The 20,221-nt window shown below is 45.5% G+C and overlaps 1 protein-coding gene across 1 annotated transcript in view; it reads right to left on the minus strand.

The window, feature by feature from the left end:
* LOC137384687 (sperm-associated microtubule inner protein 4) overlaps nucleotides 1-20,221 on the minus strand; it is a 127,535-nt gene that overhangs the window by 26,829 nt on the left and 80,485 nt on the right. The gene's annotated exons all lie outside the window — the stretch shown is intronic.

The following is a 20,221-nucleotide window of genomic DNA, read 5'->3' on the forward strand; positions in this document are numbered from 1 at the left end:
ACGGGGTTGGCAGCCACCCTGGCAGAAGAAAGCTTGTGATCTCTAAGTATCTGGGCAAAATCTTCCACTTGGGGGAAAAGAGTGCATCAATCACCATACAACTGATTATACTCATTGTGAATAGTCTCTTCTGCTCCTAGCAATGATTTGGAAAAAGCTTTGTTAATGTCCAGTGTTGCTAGGCCAATAATAACAGAAAATGTGTATGAAGTCACTCCATCATTATTAGATAACTCGGATTTATTCTAACATATTCAGGTGGGTGTTTCTGGGCACCACCAGACTTGGTCATTTACGGCACAGAAGGAGGTCATTCAACCCATTGATTCCATGCCAGCTCTCCACGGAGCTATCTAGTCAGTCCCACTCCCCCGCTCGATCCCCCTAGCCCTGCAAGTCTATTTCTTTCTCTCAAGTGGCCATCCAATTTCCATTTGATTTGATTATCTCAGCTTCCACCAACCTTGTGGGCAGCCAGTTCCCAGTCATTACCACCCGCTGCATTAAAAAAAAAAGTCATTCCTCACATTCCCCCTCCAGCTCGTGCCCAAAACCTTCAATCTGTGTGCCCTAGTCTTTGTACTATGAGTTAATGGGAACAGTTTTCCCTTGTGTAACTTATCGAAGAGGTGACAGCAACTTCGGGCGGCACAGTGGCGCAGTGGTTAGCACCGCAGCCTCACGGCTCCAGGGACCCGGGTTCAATTCTGGGTACTGCCTGTGCGGAGTTTGCAAGTTCTCCCTGTGACCGCGTGGGTTTTCGCCAGGTGCTCCGGTTTCCTCCCACAGCCAAAGACTTGCAGGTGATAGGTAAATTGGCCATTGTAAATTGCCCCTAGTGTAGATATGGGAATATGGGATTACTGTAGGGTTAGTATAAATGGGTCAGCACAGACTCGGTGGGCTGAAGGGCCTGTTTCACTGCTGTATCTCTAAATAAAATAAAAATAAATAACTTCTGGCAGCATCTGCTCAGGAAGAGGACAATCCTGCCTGCAGTATCAAATGGGGGCAATCTTGTATTGTAGGCCCAGAAGTGGGAATTGACATAAGAGTATCCAAAATCCAATTTGCATTGGAACTCTTGCAGTAAGCTGGAGGAACTGATTTTCATCCCCAAAATGTAGGCAGTAATGGGACTCCGGTCACAGAGGTGGAAGGACAGTACCTAACCAATGTTCAGTGTTTACTGTTCAAACAATAACATTTAATTAAAAAAAAGAGGAAATTTCAGTAGGTTTGGCAGCATCTGTGGAGAGAGAGAAGCACAGTTAACATTTCAGGTCTGTGACCTTTTATCAGGACGGTCCGAGAGCTCTCCACTTCCTTGAACAGAGGCCCAACCAGTTCCCATCCACCACCACCCTCCTCCTCCTGGCTGAACTTGTTCTCACATTGAAAAACTTCTCCTTCAACACCACTCAATTCCTCCAAATAAGAGGTGTTGCTATGAGTACCTGTTTGGATCCTAGTTATGCCTGTCTTTTTGTGGAACATTCCTTTTTCGGGTCTTACTCAGGCCCCCTTCCCCATCTATTTTTTCTGGTACTTTCATGACTGTATTGGTGCCATTTCCTGCTCTTGCCGTGAACAGGAAAGCTTCATCAACTTTGCTTTTAATTTCCACCCTTTTCTCACCTTTACATGGCCCATCTTCAACACTTCCCTTCCTTGACTTCTCTGTCTCCATCTTTGGGAATGGGCTGTCCACTAATATTGATTATAAGCCCACCAACTCCCACAGCTACCTCAACTACACATCCTCACGCCCTGCCTCCTGTAAGGATTTCCATTCCATTCTCAGTTTCTCCACCTCATCTGTTCTGATGATGCAACCTTCCACAACAGCACTTCTGATATGTCTTCCTTTTTCCTCAGCTGAGGATTCTCCGCACTGTGGTTGACTGATTAACTGGCAGATATCCATTCACTAAAATCAGGAAGCAGGAGACAGTCTGTAATCCACAACTGTTTTATTCTCAATCCACAGTTCAGAACAAATGCCAGTTTCCACTCTTCCCTTCTGGACAAATACCCTGTCCAGAAGTAATTCCCCTGAGTGGGGGAACCCAGACCTTAAATACAAGCTGTAATGAGCATCACCTGCTCTCTATTAACTCTGAAGTAAGTCCTAGCTAATTAAAAGAGACCAACATTTTCAACATTGTCAGATTCCCTTTTTTTAAAGAAAAAAAATATTTACAGACAAGAGATAGTGTATGTGTGTGTATTAAAAAAAAGATCCCCAAACGTTACATAGCAAGGCGTCCTCCTTCTAGGACCTTCAACTTTTTGGTAGACATTCCTCTTACTGAAACAGTCCAAAACTGATGACTGGTATTTACCCACCTTAGCTTAGAAATTTCTTTTCTCGCCAACATTTGCTTTAAACTGGCCAGGTCTATTCTCAGCCTTTTTTCATTTATGCTTTTTGTAGAACGTACATTATCCCACGGAGATCGATTATTTATGTAACATTCTTTGGGTATTGTCCTTTCAGTCTCTTTTTTCATATAACATTTCTTCGAAAATCTTGGACAAATAGAACGCCATGTCAACAGCATCAACGAGTGCAAAAGTTTCAGCGGCTCGTGTGCTCTTCACTACTATTATCTTCCTGGCTTCCCATGCCAAAGGGCAACTTTTCCCACTCTCTCCCAAAAGGAATATCACGAACCCTCCTGCACTCGAAAATCCATCACCAAGGTTTGCATGTGAGGCATCACTAAAAATGATTAATTTCATATTAGAGGACCACCCAAAGCTAGGAACTTCAGCATACATGTCTCTATTTAAAATTTTTTTAAAGTTTTGTTCACCCTCAAGATGTCCTCGACCTTTGGATTTTTCATCACAAGACTAAGTTCTAGTACATCAAAACTTGCATCTGGCCTTGTCTGTGTGGCTAACCAACTGAGCTGTCTGACAAAAATACTCAGCTGTTCCATTTCATCCTTGGAAACAGCTGCATCTTTCTGGCCAGATCTGGTGTGACCAATTGTGATGGGATTGACATTTTCCAAGGAAGAATGTTGATGTAACATTACAACTGACTCACCCTGCTTTATCTCCAAACCCATTTATTTAAAAGCTCCAGAAGCTTGACTGCAATTTTAAATTCTTTCCTAATCCGATGAATAACATTCTTTTCAAATTCATTAGTGCCACCCCACAAAAAATCATCCACATGCATCATAACGATGCCTGAAAGGTTTCCATTATAGTGCCAATAAAACATTGCAGGCTCCGCCATCAGCTGTGAACACCCTAACTGTCACCGAAAAATACCACACCTGGGAAGCGTCATTTAACCCATAGACACATTTATTCAACTTCCAGAACTTCTCATCTATGTCTGATGCTTCCTTCGGAGGCTGGAGAAACACTTGTCTCTGAAGCAGCTCACCCTGAAGGAAAGCTGCTTTGATATCTATGGACTTACTCCTCCAAGAATAGGTTGCTAAAATGGCCAATAAGATTTTCAAAAATCACCTTTCCCGCTGTGGGAGATTCTACCCTGATATCTTTATCCCACAAGCACTCCTCAAAACCTCTGACCACCAACCTAGCCTTGGCCTTACAGGTCCCATCTGGTAGGACCTTTTCTGTACATATCCATCTGTGTGATAGAGCAGGTTGGCCTCTATCCACAACCTCTGAATATACCCCAACTTTCTAACTCTTAGTTTAGCCTCTCTTACTGCCCTATTTTCTAATCTATTCGTGGCAATAAACACCTCTTGATCATGAGGGCTTCTGCTTCTGTCCTTTTTCCGAGAAGGCTCTGCATATTCATGCTACACTGTCTCCTCGTCATGCTGCGGCCTCTTCTCTCTTGTTGAGGTCTCTCTGGACTACTATCAGAATGTCTACTCGAGGTCCTTTCCACCGTACGTGATCATTTCCTCCTCCTAGACGTATGCTCTGAATCATTACTCGAACTTGAGCTACATTTTCTTGTTCTCCATCCTTGAACTCCCTTTTGCCAATCCATGGCCTTCACTTCTTGTCCTAATTCTTGGACATTTAACCAATTTTTGTATTTGCCTGTAGATCTCCCTGCCCGTCTAACTATCGTAGCCTCTCTCCAGTTATCTGACTCTTCTGGCCGTTACACCACCTGGGAACCTACTTTATGCAAATGATTCCTGGATGAGATTGCTTTTTCTTGTTCTTCATGATCAGTACATGTATCTGTATCTATTTCTTGAGCTCTGTTCCTGTCCCTCTGGCTCAAAAAAAAACTGCAGAATTCATGGGTATGCAATGTACAAGGTATGTCCTGATCATCACCATCTCCCAAGTTCAGTGTTTGAAAATTCATAACGCATCCCTATTACTCGTGAAGAATGTGTTTTTATGGTCTGATTCCCACGTTGTATTATTAGAGTTTTCCCGTCACATCCTATAATTTTTCCGGGACCTCTCCATTCCCAATGCCCGCCTCTCTTATAACAAGGTTGCCAGAACTAAAGTCTGCCCCAGACTGTGTTATGCGACATCTTAATGCTCTTCCAATTTTTTCTGATGCTTCAGCTTTGATGAATGCTTTCCTGCCAGCATGTAGCCCATTTAGGTGGGCAGAGAAAGTAGAGCTAATAGTTCTCTTTGGGGCTGGAGGATCGTCACATAGCATGGAAGGCAATTTTGGATTATGGCCGTATACCAATTGGTATGGGCTAACCACCCCCTCCACCATTTGTAAAGAATGTTTGTATGTACTGCCCATGCCAGAGCCATTTGCAGCTTGCAGTTTGGTTGATCCACTAGTATCTTGTGTAACATTTCATCAACTATCACATGATTTCTTTCACACAAGCCATTGCTGAATGGACTTTCTGCAGTAGTGTTCATAACTGCAATATTTAAGTTATCACACATGTCCCTAAACTCATCATTTGCAAATTTCTCTCCATTATATGTTAGTAATTCTGTTGGTGTTCCAAAGCCTGTGCCAACCCACTTTTCCATAACTTCATCCACTATCAGTTTGCCCTTGCTGTTTATTACCGTAGATATGTTGAACCCAGTTGCTTTATCTACAAAATGTAACAGATAAATATTTCAATCCTTGTCCCATACTTTCAAGTCCATAGCCACCACTTCATTAAATTCCCGGGCTAACGGGGCACTTACAACCGGGCGCCGTGGTGTCTTCCGATATTTAATACATGTGTCAGATTGAGATGTGATCTGTTTAACAAGGGATTCATATTCTTCACCCACAACTCCAGCATCTTTTAGCTTTAACTTTTGTGACAAATGATGGGCAAATTGTCTGTGCAACTTCCAGATAATTCTTGTTGGCCAGACTCTTGTCTCCAGAGGTCAATACTTATTGAACTTCTCGGTGAGAAACACTCAGTTTCCTCAATGGGAATACAATAATGTCCTAATCCAGCGAATTGTAAATTTACAGCTGTACCAAAGACAAATGCCGTGTCATTCTGATCATATTCATCATCAGAACCGTTCCTTTCAGGAGTTACTTCAAATATTCGATTCGGTTTTTGGACAATTCCTGGCATAGTGATACTTAGACTCACACCGAAAGCACCTATTAATCATTCCCCATGCATTTCTAGGATTCATTTGCTTTTGGCTATCAACCCAATCTTGCATTTTAGTTTAGTTTAGTTTTAGTTTAGAGATACAGCACTGAAACAGGCCCTTCAGCCCACCGAGTCTGTGCCGACCATCAACCACCCATTTATACTAATCCTACACTAATCCCATATCCCTACCACATCCCCACCTATCCCTATATTTCCCTACCACCTACCTATACTAGGGGCAATTTATAATGGCCAATTTACCTATCAACCTGCAAGTCTTTGGCATGTGGGAGGAAACCGGAGCACCCAGAGGAAACCCACGCAGACACAGGGAGAACTTGCAAACTCCACACAGGCAGTACCCAGTATTGAACCCGGGTCGTTGGAACTGCGAGGCTGCGGTGCTAACCACTGTGCCACAAATCTATTAAAAGTACGACCCACCTCAGAACATCTTTCAGCAGCTCCCTCTTTGTACAAGCGCCTGCGACTAGGCCCCCGTCGATTTTGAGAGTCAGTAATCACGGAGTCCTCCGTTCTCTGGATCACTGCAGAATTTCCAATTTGTGACTTAAAGGTAGCTGGAAACTATTATTTTCCCAAAAATTTATTTTGGGCAGCAGTCATTTGCTCAAAAAGAGAATCTTTACCATGAAATTGAACCCCTGTCAAGACCAAAAGTCTATCCATATGTGATATTTGTGCACAATCTAACAATTTGAACACAAGCACAGACACGGGAATTTCTAGATTGAACTTTTTTTAGTCTTTTATATAACCTATCAAATTCTATGATCAAATTCTTCCATGGACTGATTGTCCATCTTCTTAAATTCATCAAAAGTCGACCATGCCTCATAGGCTTCCAACAAATCATCTTTTTTGTAAATCTTGTCCATAAATTGTATTAGAAATAGTCAATCCCACTTCGATATCTAAGTCAGTAACATCCAGTTCTGAAAATACTTTATTTCTAATCTTACTTTTTCCCAGTAAAGACAAAGCCAAGGCCATGCTTCCTCTTGGTCAGGGAAGTGACCCGAGGACATTGCCACCTCATTCTTCCATTGTTCGTATGGTTCCAATTCCGAAAAGACTGGTGGGTAATCATAGTTTGAGAGCCTGCAGCGTGACTAAGCCATTTCACCTCGAAAGCTGCCGGGAGCTTTGCTTTGTCAGAAAAAGAAATTACTTTTTTTTCCCCTTTATCTTCCCACCTGAAGAGGTCGAAGTTAATCCTCTGCTACCGTGATCAATTGGCAGATATCCATTCACCAAAATCAGGAAGCAGGAGACAGTCTGTGATCCACAACTGTTTTATTCTTAATCTATAGTTCAGTACAAATACCAGTTTCCGCTCTTCCCTGCTGGACTAACTCCCTGTCCAGCCGTAACTCCCCTGACTGGGGAAAAACCCAGCCCTCAAATACAAGCTGCAATGAGCATCACCTGCTTTCTATGAACTCTGAAGTAAGTCCTGGTTAATTAAAGGGACCAGCATTTTCAACATTGTCAGACAGGGCCCTCGACCGTGTCCACTCCATTTCCCACACTTCTGCTCCCACCTCTTCCCCTCCCTACTAGAACCACGACAGGGTTCCCCTTGGCCTCACTTTCTACCCCACCAGTCTCCACATCCAAAGGATCATCCTCTGCCATTTCTGCCACCTTCAGCGATGCCACCACTAAACACATCTTCCCCTCCCCTCCCTGTCAGCATCCCGAAGGGACTGTTCCCTCTGTGACACCCTGGTCCACTCCTCCATCAACCTCGACACCACCTCTCCTTCCCACGGCACCTTCCCATGCAAGTGCAGGAAGTGTAATACCTGCCCTTTTACCTCCTCTCTCCTCACCATCCAAGGCCCCAAACACCCCTTCCAGATGAAGCAGTGATTTACTTGTGCTTCCTTCAGTTTAGAATATTATATTTGCTGCTCACAATGCAGTCTCCTGTACATTGGGGTGACCAAATTTCTGTCCTCGGCCTGCTGCACTGCTCCAGTGAAGATCAACCTTAGTTCTGATGAAAGGTCACCGACCTGAAACGTTAACTCTGCTTCTCTCTCCACAGATAGCGCCAGACCTGCTGAGTATCTCTGGCACTTTCTGTTCTCATTTCAGAGTTCCTGCATCCATAGTATTTTGCTCTTGAGAAAAATTCAAGCAGGTGTTCAAGTTAATTCTTGTAATGATTTATTTCTCCCCCCTCCCCACCTCCACCCCCACCCCTCCCCCTCACCCCACCCCAAGCCATACCACAACTCCTGAAGGTACCACCTCATGTTGGGATAGTTTCCATAGTTATCAACTGTCCTCAGGGTGGCTCTCCTTGACCTGCAAGCCTAGACATGCCATGTGACCTGATAGTGAATTGGAACAAGTGGTTTGGCTAATTTTTTCTTCTCTCTAATCATCGGACAATTGCCTGAGATGAACTGACTCAGCAGAGACCAGGGCTCAGATCTGGGACCTTCCTAAACAATGTGACTAAATTCCAAACTGGGCAGTGTATTTACTTACTGAGTCACTAGAAGAGCAACAGATTAATTTTTTAAAAGAATCCTGATGCCAAAACTTTCCCTTCAAGGATTCCTGAAAACTGCTAATTTTAACATACTATAAATGGTCATTTGGCCAAGCCCACACAGCACATCAGCTATACTGGAAACCATGTGCTTAAACAAACACCAGACATACACTTAAACAATGTTTCCTTTTAAATTTCTTTGTGCACGGCCAGTTTTATCAATGCGCTATACCTTTAAATCTTTTTGCACGGCCGCGGTATTTAACACTGAACAAGGCCTGCACTGTACCTTCCAGGTTGCTATGTGGCCGCACACATATGCATCTTAGTGGAAACATTGCACTTAAGACCAAAATTATGAGACTTTGCTCCTTGAATGGCTGGAAAATTGAAAGTATTTTAATTTGGATCCACTGGCATCCAGTTCAATTCTCCAATCCACACTCCCATCAGCAAGGCTCCATGCTGGAAGTGGAGTCTTACAGATTTGGTCCTTTAGTAAAAACTTCAGAGATCCCATCTCAACCCATCATTTATGAAAGTAGTAATATTGAACACTGACAATTTCCATTGACCGCTAATAAAAATACAGACACAGAATGGTCTCATGGCTGCACTTGTCTGCTGTTATCAAATAGTCATAACAGCACAGAAGGAGGTCATTTGGCCCATCGAACCGGCACGGACTCAATGGGCCGAATGGCCTCCTTCTGTGCTGTAATGACTCTCTGACTCTAATTGATAACAGCAGACAAGTGTAGCCATGAGACCATTGGCATTTAACAGATTGCACCTTTTTAATCAATACAAAATTAATTCATTGAAGTGTTATCATAATATAAGCAATAATGAAATGTCTTTAAAACAAGTAAGTACTGTCTGTGTGTAGTTTTTCAGTGAACACATATCAGAAACATTTATAATTGTTTGTAGTTTAATTAATAACCTGTTTTCCACTTTATTCATTTAAAAACAATGTTGATTTATCTGATGGTTGCAGTAAAATGTTAACAATTTTTTGTTGCACAATGTCATGTGTATTTAATTGTAAGGAATTTAGATGCTTTGTGCTCTTATTTTTAATTTGGTACGATATTCAGACAACTTCTCTGGTAGGCCAGTCACCAAATGCTCTGCCTGTTGTGTTACTGAGCAACAGAGAATAGTAAGATTCCAGATTTAACATTCAGTCTGTTCTGGGTTGGCTGCTCTCAGCTAGGATGGCATTAAGTATATTAAAATTGCCTAGTCGAGAGGCATTTGGTCAAAGACATTAGGCTGAATTTTACCAGAAGGGCAGAAGTCCCAATGTCAGTGTCCAAATTGGGTCGCCTGGCTGCACAGAAGGGTGGCAGGACAGGAAACTAGGTTCTGCCATCAGCATCCAATAATGGCTGGCAGGTATGGGAGCCGGCCAATAATGGGTGGAGGATGGAAGTCCCGGCAGCTGAAATGCAGGTGCCATATTTTAAGGGAGAGCAGCACCTGGATCAAAGGCATCAGAGATAGAAACAACTGGAAGGGAGGCAAAACAAGGAAGGCTCGCAAGGGTTTAGCGATGCCTGCCTGGAGGTGCTCCTCCAGGCTGCAAGTACACTGACAGAGGTGCTCTTCCCAGTCAACAGGGGGAGGAGGCCAGCAAGCCTGACGAAACAAGCATGACTGGAAATCAGCAGCTGCAGGGTGGTTGCATATACGTGTTTGCAGTGCCGTAAGCGATTCAATGACCTGGTGTGGTCTGACAAGGTGAGTGGCATTCATAATACCAAGTTCGCAGCCCTGCATGGAACAGAAGATGCCAACAAAATATAAGAAGGGATTGCCAACTCAGGTACTGGGCATGATCAGGTACCAACATTAACAGTGAAACACATAGTAGCCTCACAGCAGAGACCCCTGGTTGAGTTGATCACTGTTTTACCAATACTGAATGGCTGCTTGCAGCAGGCCTCCCAGTAATGCAATGCTGTATATTGAAACTGACACAGAATGACAAGTGCAGTTGGGCTATGAGAGAGGAATGACACTATATATGTCTATGTTTGCAGGAGAAGCAAGTTCACAATGCCAGAGAACAGAGAAGAACTAGAGGTGGATTGCATTGCTTGCTGTATTGATACTGACGGAGAAAGAGGCATTGGGGCTAGGAAGGGTTGCAGCAGGGCAGCCTATCGCTGATGGTGAGGCGAGTGTGGAGCCCATAGAATAACTTCATGGAAGCAGCCACGAAACCGTCTGAAAAGCACTAGCTATGGCGCATCTGTAACCAGTGATGATCACAAGGAGATCCAGATGAAGGGCAGGCAGAAGGAGTTGGTGGAAAGCACAGTGCCCTAACTTTACTCTTGTCTCTCTTGCAGGTCAAGAAGCAGATGAGGCACCAACGAGGGCAGCAGAACTGCAAGAAATCTCAGAGCAGGAGCCACCATCTGAAGAGACAGCGTTACAGCATTCTAGCGCACCCTGCACCAGTGCAGATACTTCCCCGTCGATGGACATTGGCACATGGCGAGAAAGGGCAGCACCAGCTGATGAGCACGACACAGACGTGTGCAAGCAGCCAACAGAGGACTGAGGAAGGGCCCAGCGATGTTCAGTTTCACGCAGATGGCAAGCCTCAGGAGTCATCAGCAAAGCGGCAGAAATTGGAGCAGCAGCATGTAATGTGTGGACATCTGTCACAGTTCCCGGAGGCTGTCCGCGCCCACGTGTGAACAATGGAGTACATCCATGCTACGAGTGGCGTCATGTCTCTGATGTGAGAGTGCATGGCTTCATCGATTGACAGTGGTGACCCTCATGGAGAGCCACATGCAGTATATCACACAGTGAATGCAGGACGAATGCACTGACCTGCATACCATCGCTTCATGAGCTCTGTGGAGCGAAGGGGTGGGGGGGGTGCAAAATGGGCCCAAGATGCCTGGACCCATTGCCAGGTGCTCAAGCAGTCAGGTGAGCAAGGAAAGACAAGTGGACCTTGAAAGGGTTGAGGAGTGGCTGCCTGAAGCTCCTGGCGGCTCATTTCAGGGTGCTGCTGGCATAGACGGTAGCCCGTCAGCCACTTTGACGGTGACACCAACGCTTCATGAAGCCACAATGACAGAGGTGGCTCCTGCACAGATCCAGGTGGTCCCCCAGTGCTAGTGTCCTGTTGGCCTCAGGCACTCAGAACAAATGCCGTGGTCATCTAATGCACTGGAACAGAAAGGCAAGCAGCCCTCCACCTCAGCTGCATGCACTGGGATAGCAAAATGTAGGAATACTCGCAAGCATTCATGAAAATCCACCTAATTAGTTGCATTTGAGTCTCATTGCATGGTAATTTATTGTTGAATGCCAAAGAATTGGCTCAGTGTGTCAAAAGGTCATGTTTCGCTTCTGATAACTTTTCGGGTGGTCATTTCTGCACCATTGGACCATCACCAGCTGGTCAGCTAATGGGAAGGAAGTAAGGAGAAGGTCTGCACTTCATGAGGGCAATGGTGAATGCATGCCTTGGCTTAACGTCAGGACTGGCCCACTGAGATGGTAAGGACATTCAAGGAAAGGCCACCAAGGCTATATGAGGGAGAAGACGGAGTTGTTAACATGGGCGTTTAAGGGAGGCTCAGGAGAAATGTGTCACTATGATTGAATTGTGTGACTCCCTGGAACGCATAACAATGCCTGTTGGCAGTGGCACCACACATGCATTGTCATTGCCTGCCCGCTCTTGAGCCCCCACCAAATTTTCCTCGTCCTCGGAGGAGGAGGCGGCATGCTCAAGGAGGTCCATACTCTCCAGGCGACTCTCCTCTGGGGCAGCGGGTTGTGCCGAGCACAGCATACCACAATGATACGTAGACCTTTGATGAGGCGTACTGTTGAGCTCCCCTCCATCTATCCAGTCAACTGAATCGCATTTTCAGAAGGCCCATGTTCAATGGTTGCACTTGTAATCATGTGGCAGCAGTTGTAGATGTCCTCTGCCTCTGTGTTGGGGTTCTGCAAAGGTGTAAGCAGCCATGTCTTCAGTGCGTAACCCTTGGCACCCAGTATCCAACTACAAAGGCGTTCAGCAGCCTAAAAAGCTGAGGCACCTGGGACTGTCTCAGGATGAAAAAGTTGTGACAGTTTCCCAGGAACCTTGCACACACCTGCAGAATTCTTTTGCGATGGTCGTATTTATTTATTTATTTTATTTAGAGATACAGCACTGAAACAGGCCCTTCGGCCCACCGAGTCTGTGCCGACCAAGAACCACCCATTTATACTAACCCTACAGTAATCCCATATTCCCTACCACCTACCTACACTAGGGACAATTTACAATGGCCAATTTACCTATCACCTGCAAGTCTTTGGCAGTGGGAGGAAACCGGAGCACCCGGCGAAAACCCACGCGGTCACAGGGAGAACTTGCAAACTCCGCACAGGCAGTACCCAGAATCGAACCCGGGTCCCTGGAGCTGTGAGGTTGCGGTGCTAACCACTGAGCTGTATATTCAGCAAGTGGAAACCCTTCCTGTTGACGAATTCTACTGGCTACTCTGCGGGAACCTTGGTGGCCATATGTGTGCAGGCGATTACCCACTACACCTGGGAGAATCCAGCGATGGCCCTAAATCCAACCGCCCTCTCTGCCTGACTGGCCTGATGTGTGCGAAAGCATATGCATTCACCTGCCCTTTGGCACAAAGCTTTGTGATCAGCTTGATGCAGCAATGGGCTACTGACAGAGATCTCACAGATGTCTCTAGAGGATCCCTGGAATGATCTGGAGGCATAAAAGTTGACAGCCATGGTAAGCTTCACCAGCACAGGCAAAGGTTGGCCACCACAGCCCACTGGCCTCAAATCCTCTTCCAGCATTGCACACTTCTGTGACACCTGCCTGGACAGATGTAGTCCTTGTTGACACTGATGCTCTGACAACTCCATGAAGCCTTTGTTGGTAAACCCTTTCAGCTGGGTAGCACCTTCTGTGACCATGAGCCTACAATCCTGGCCCTCTGCACCCTCCTCGACCGTGTCCCCTTCCACCCTCATGAGCCTGCTGCTCCTCTGGGTGTTGTAGCCCCGCTCCCTGTGGCTGCACCTGTCTCTCTTTTTCCTCCTCATTGGAGGACCAAAATCTGAGTGCATAAGACCTGTTGCTAATTGATGTGCTCAGGTCTCAAAGCCTCTCAATTCCCTAACTCTGCATGCATGAGTTGCACCTCAGAAAGACACTTTCAATAATCTGCCTCTGATGTGTGCGCCCCTTTGCAGTGGCTCCAGTTTATCCCTCCCGTACTTGAATGCTTCTCACCCTTCCTGTGTTGCAATGCTACTGCTCTCAATGGTTTCCACCTCCAGCCACCACTCACCTGCTGCTAAGCTTTTGCCTCCTTATAGCAGCCTCATGAGCTGCTGAAGGAAGTACTTAAAAAGCACCTGAAAATAGCAGTCAATGGGCTTCTTAACTGGCTCAATTGCCTACCCACCGCCATTAAGCATGCCCTCAACTCTGCTGCCTGACCATCTCTGGGAAAACTGACCGGTGGCGTGAACAAGTCAGGGTTCCGTTCTGATGTGTATCCCACCATTTTATCAGCACCCCCAATACCCTGCCTCCGATCCTGTCGCTTCAGGGCCAGTAAAATCCGTCCACTGTTTTTAGCATCAACATTTTTCTGCTTTTGATCGCTTTTTAGTGACTCCTGGTGAAAAGTATGCAAGTGTCAATGCCACCTGAGGACAGGATCAGGCTTGACTTAATAGGCCCCAGCCCTTCGATAAAGTAGCCTGAAAACCAATAAAGTTTAAAGATACAGAGTGGCAATTTGGTTGAGGAACTGGAGGTTTACCAGTGCTGCAGAACTGATCACTAGCATAAGTCAGAAACAGTGGAACAAAATAGGAGAATTTGGAATGAAGAAATACAGAATAACTTAAGTCACCCAAACAGTATACGAACAAGAAAATTATTTTATTCGTAGGAATTCTCCATGGAGTCTAGCATAATCTTATCCCAATCAGAAAACATTGGGAATAGGACGTTGGGCAGTAGAGGGGAGGAGATGGGAATTCTGTGATAGGTCTCTAGGTAGGCTGATCTCATAGCATTAGTGACCAGAAGTGTATGTGCTCCAAGGGATTTGCTCTTCTCCTATTTGGCTCAAAAAAATGGAGGGCATGCACCACCCACAGAGCAGGCCTGGAATTTGCAAGTATTTTATTTTTAAAAAGCCAGTAAAAATACATGTAAAAATACAATAGATGCTCTTTTACTAAATACTTTAATTACCGTTACCCTTAGAATAACCTTTTCCTTTAAAGATATATATTTGAGTATAAAAGAGAACTTGCATGTATACAGCACACTTCACAACTTCAATGTCCCAGAGCATTTCACAGCCAATGAAGTACTTTTGAAGTGTACTGTTGAATTGTAGGAAAATGCAGCAGCCAATTTGTATACAAGAAGGCCCCATAAGCAGCAGTGAGCTAAATGACCAGATAATGTGTTTTAGTAGCATTGTTCAAGGGATAAATGATCAGGATCCCTGGAGAACACATCTGCCCTTCTTCGAATAGTGATCAAGAATGTTTTATGTCAACTTGAGAGGGAAGACAGGACCTTGGTTTAACATCTCATTTGAAGGACAGCATCTTCAATACAGACACTGAAGTTTCAGTCTAGATTATGCGCTCAGGACTCTGGAATGGGGCTTAGCATAATCTTCTGACTCAGAGGTAAGACTGTTACCAGTGAGCCAAGGCTGATCTTATTGATAATATATAAATTTTCTGAGTTCTCAGACACAGCAAAGTACCTCACTGTGCGTTAAGTACTCAGAAAATCTACCCCGTACCATTGCAAATAATATGTAGATCAAGCATGTTCCATTAGCATATATGGCAATAATTTGTTGATTTGCAGTGATCTCACTTACAGTGAGTTGGCCTGCTCAGTCCTTACTCCAGTCACCAGGACACGCATCCTTTCCCTTTAACTAACCTGCTGGAGTTTATTGTTGAGGTAACAGAGAGGGTTGATGAGGGTAATGCTGTTGATGTGGTGTACATGGACTTCCAAAAGGCAGTTGATTAAAATGTAGCACAACAGACTTGTGAGCAAAGTTATAGATCATGGAATAAAAGGCACAGTAGCAATATGAATTTGGCCCAACCATCAGCCTCAAGAAAACAAACATCATGGGACAAGACGTCAGAAATGCCCCATCTATCAATATCGGCGACCACACTCTCGAAGTGGTTCAAGAGTTCACCTACCTAGGCTCAACTATCACCAGTAACCTGTCTCTCGATGCAGAATTAAACAAGCGCATGGGAAAGGCTTCCTCTGCTATGTCCAGACTGGCCAAGAGAGTGTGGGAAAATGGCGCACTGACACAGAACACAAAAGTCCAAGTGTATCAAGCCTGTGTCCTCAGTACCTTGCTCTACGGCAGTGAGGCCTGGACAATGTACGTCAGCCAAGAGCGACATCTCAATTCATTCCATCTTTGCTGCCTCCGGAGAATCCTTGGCATCAGGTGGCAGGACCGTACTACCAACACAGAAGTCCTCGAGGCGGCCAACATCCCCAGCATATACAGCCTACTAAGCCAGCGGCGCCCGAGATGGCTTGGCCATGTGAGCCGCATGGAAGATGGCAGGATCCCCAAGGACACATTGTACTGCGAGCTCGTCACTGGTACCAGACCCACCGGCCGTCCATGGCTCCGCTTTAAAGACGTCTGCAAACGCGACATGAAGTCCTGTGACATTGATCACAAGTTGTGGGAGTCAGTTGCCAGCGATCGCCAGAGCTAGCAGGCAACCATAAAGGCGGGGCTAAAGCGTGGCGAGTCGAAGAGACTTAGCAGTTGGCAGGAAAAAAGACAGAAGCGCAAGGAGAGAACCAACTATGTAACAGCCTCGACAACCAATTTTATCTGCAGCACCTGTGGAAGAGTCTGTCATTCTAGAATTGGCCTTTATAGCCACTCCAGGCGCTGCTGCACAAACCACTAACCACCTCCAGGCGCTTACCCATTGTCTCTCTAGACAAGGAGGCCAAAGAAGAAGAAGAGCAATATGGATATGAAATTGCCTGAGTGACAGGAAACAGAGAGTAATGGTTCATGGATGTTTTTTGGACTGGAGGAAGGTTTGTAGGCGAGTTCCCCAGGAGTAAGTGTTGGGACCCCTGTTTTTCCTGATATATACTAATGATCTAGATCTTGGTGTATAGGGCATAATTTCAAAATCAAAGTGATTCTTGAGAACGCAGCTGGCCACTGAAGTCATCAGACTGCGCCAAGCTGCACACATGCGCAAATGGGCTCCTATTCTCTGCACGTGTGCGGCATTCCGCATTGCCAGGGCTGGTTGGCGCATGTGCAGATTATGTCATCGCGTAACATGGGGAAGCGGATAGAGAGCGGCCGAAGACCTTGGTGCTGGTGGGTGCAGGTGCGCTCTCCTCCTCCCCCACTTCCACCCGCGCCCCCCCTGCCTGCCTGCTCTCTTCCCCCCACCCCTGGCCTGCTCTCTCCCCCGCCCTGCTCTTTCCGCGCCGCCCGCGCTCTCCGCTCCCATCCCCCCCCCCCAACCCTATCGCCCGCTCTCTCTGGCCACTTACTCCCTGCTTCCCCCGCCCGCTCCCTCCGGCCATTGTGTGCTGCCATGGGTTACGTTGCCTTTGTGTGATTATTTGAGCAGCACCATCTTTAGACCTGGCAGCTACCTGAACGTCACAGACTGACATTTTAGTGCCACTGCAGCTCCACCTAGTGGTTGCATTGTCAGCAAACGCAGCCGTTTTGAATACCCCTGTGAAATCTCCTCTCACCCTTCTCTTCCTCGAGGAAAACTCTCCCAGCTTCTCCAATCTATCCACATAACCCAAGTTCCTCATCCCTGAAGCCATTCTCATGAATCTTTTCTGTACTTTCTGTAATGCGTTCACATCTTCCCTAAAGTGTGGCACCCAGAACTGGACACAATGCTCAAGTTGAGACCGAACCAGTGTTCTATACAAGTTTAACATAACTTTCTTGCTTTTGTACTCTATGCCCCTATTAATAAAGTCTGGGATGCTGTATGCTTTATTAACCACGCTGTCATCCTGTCCTGCCACTTTCAATGATTTATGCATATATACACTCAGGTCCGTCTGCTCCTGCACCCCCTTTAGAATTGTACCCATTCAAAACATGAGGGGTCTGGACAGAGTAGATTGGAGCCGTACCTAATGCAAATGAATATGGTTGTGGTTGTCGCAGGTCAATCATCTCAGCACCAGGACATCAATGCAGGAGTTCCTCAGGGTAGTGTCCTAAGCCCAACCATCTTCAGCTGCTTCATCAATCACTTTCCTTCAATCATAAGGTCAGAAGTGGGGATGTTTGCTGATGATTGCACAATGTTCAGCACCATTCGCAACTCCTCAGATACTGAAGCAGTCAGTGTAGAAATGCAGCAAGTCCTAGACAATATCCAGGCCTGGGTTGATACGTGGCGAGTAACATTTGCGCCACACAAGTGCCAGGCAATTACCATCTCAAACAAGACAAAAGCTAATCACTTCCCCTTGACATTCAATGGCATTACAATCACCGAATCCCCCACTATCAACATCCTCTCCACTAGCCTGGATGGGTGCAGCTCCAACAACACTCAAGAAGCTCGACACCATCCAGGACAAAGCAGCCTGCTTGACTGGCACCCCACCCACAAACATCCACTCCCTCTACCACTGACGCACATTGCCAACAATTTGTACCATCTACAAGATGCACTGTAGCAACACACCAAGGCTCCTTAGACAGCACCTTCCAAACCTGTGACCTCTACCATTCGGCCAGTGGTCAGGGACTGGAGGCGTGACTGTAAGTGAGGCAGGTAGAGGGATCCTGAATTCAGCAATGGAGGAGCCTCAGCTCTTGACCTCGTCTGACAGGTATGAGATACTTGCTCCCTGTGTGGATGAGGAAAAGGACTGTAGGGAGGATGAGCAAACTGACCACTGCACCGTGGTACAGGAGGCCATTCAAGCGGGGGGAGCAAAAAGAAAAGTGGTCGTGGTAGGAGATTCCATAATTAGGGGTACTGATAGCATCCTTTGTAAGCAGGACAAGAATCCAGCATCGTATGTTGCCTACCCGGTACCAAGGTGAGGGACATCTCTAACCAGCTTGAAAGGATACTGGAGAGGGAGGGGGAGGATCCAGTTGTTGTGGTCCACGTTGGGACAAACAACATAGGCAAGACTAGGCAAGAGGACCTGTTTGGGGATTATCAGGAACTAGGAACAAAATTTAAAAAACAGGTCCTCAAGGGTTATAATATCTGCATTATTACCTGAACCACATGCAAATTGGCATAGGGATAAGAAAATTAGGGAAGTAAACACGTGGCTAAAGGAGTGGTGTGGGAAAGTGGGGTTCCATTTCTGGGGCACTGGCATCAGTATTGGGACAGGAGAGAACTGTACCGTTGGGACAGGTTCCACCTGAACCGATCTGGGACCAGTGTCCTAACGGAAAGGATAAATAGGGTGGTCACAAGGACTTTAAACTAGTAAATAGGGGGAGGGGGAGGCCTCAGGGGAAGTCATTACTCTCTGCCCTGTTACTTGTTTTTGAAACTGTTAAGAAACAGTCAGGAACCCTATTTCAGGAACTGTAGGTAATGGCAAAACTGCAAGAAGTATACTGGTTAAAACAAAAGAGAGAAATAATAAACAGGTGAATAAAGCATCAGTGATGAGGGACAGGTTAGGGGGTATAGCCCAAATAAGAGTTCTATATACAAATGCAGGGAGTGTAAGGAATAAACTAGATGAGCTGCAGGTGCAAATTCAAATGGAAGATTATGATGTGGTGGCCATTGCGGAGATGTGGCTGCAGGATGGTCTGGACTAGGAACTAAATGTACCTGGTTATAAAGAGGGGGTGGAGTAGCCTTACTGATTAGAAATAATATCACCTCATTGGTAAGGGAGGATATAATGAGGGGAAAGCATCCAGTGGAGACCTTATGGGTGGAACTGAGGAACAGAAAAGGAACTAAAACTGTAATAGGTGTTGTGTATATACCCCCTGGTAGCAGTTCTAAGGTGTTAGATTGCATAAATGCACAAATTAGGCAAGTGTGCAACAAAGGCAGAGTAGTATTAATGGGGGATTTTAACTTACACATAGATTGGGAGAAGCAGACTAGCACCTGTCAGAAAGGTAGTCAATTTCTGGAATGTGCCCAGGATAGTTTCCTACAGCAATATGTCCTAGATGTAACAAGGGGACAGGCAATATTAGATTTTGTTATGAGTAATGAGCCAAATTTAATTAGTAGCCTAACTGTGCGTGAACATTTATCAAATAGTGATCACAACATGATCGAATTCAAGGTCGTGTTTGAAAGTGAAAAGCACGAATCAGCTACTAGAATTTTAGACTGGGTTAAGGCTGACTTTAACGGGATGAGACAGAGACTGTCCACGGTAAACTGGGAAGATCTGTTAATGGGTCGAACGACTGAAGGACAGTGGAGAATATTTAAAGAAACATTTAACGAAATACAGAGCGAGTATATACCCCTGAGAGGAAAAGGCTCCACTTCACAGAAAAAACAGCCATGGACAACAAAAGACATTAGGGATAGCATAAAACAAGAAGAAAGGGCTTACAAAAATGCAAAACGCAGCACAGATCCAGCCGAATGGGATCGATACAAAGACCAGCAAAGGGTCACAAAGCAGCTTATAAGAGCTATTAAAAGGGATTATGAGAGGAAACTTGTAAGGGTCATCAAAATCAATAAGAAATTTTATAGTTTACATAAAGGGAAAGCGGGTGGTCAAGAGCAATGAAGGCCCAATAAAAGCTGAAAATGGAGATATTGTTATTGATAATGGGGAAATGGTAGACATGTTGAACAATTACTTTGTCTCAGTATTTACAGTTGAAAAGGAGGATAACTTGCTGGAAGTCCCGGAAAAATTAAAAGCCGATAGGGGACAGGGACTTAATACAATTAACGTAAGTAAAACATCAGTAACAAGGAAATTAATGGAACTAAAGAGTGAGAAATCCCCAGGACCTGACGGTTTCCATCTGAAGGTGTTAAAGGAAGTAGGGGAGCACATTGTAGATGCCCTAAC

This window comes from Heterodontus francisci, chromosome 2, assembly GCF_036365525.1.
Source record: "Heterodontus francisci isolate sHetFra1 chromosome 2, sHetFra1.hap1, whole genome shotgun sequence".
In the NCBI taxonomy this organism is placed as follows: Eukaryota; Metazoa; Chordata; class Chondrichthyes; order Heterodontiformes; family Heterodontidae; genus Heterodontus; species Heterodontus francisci.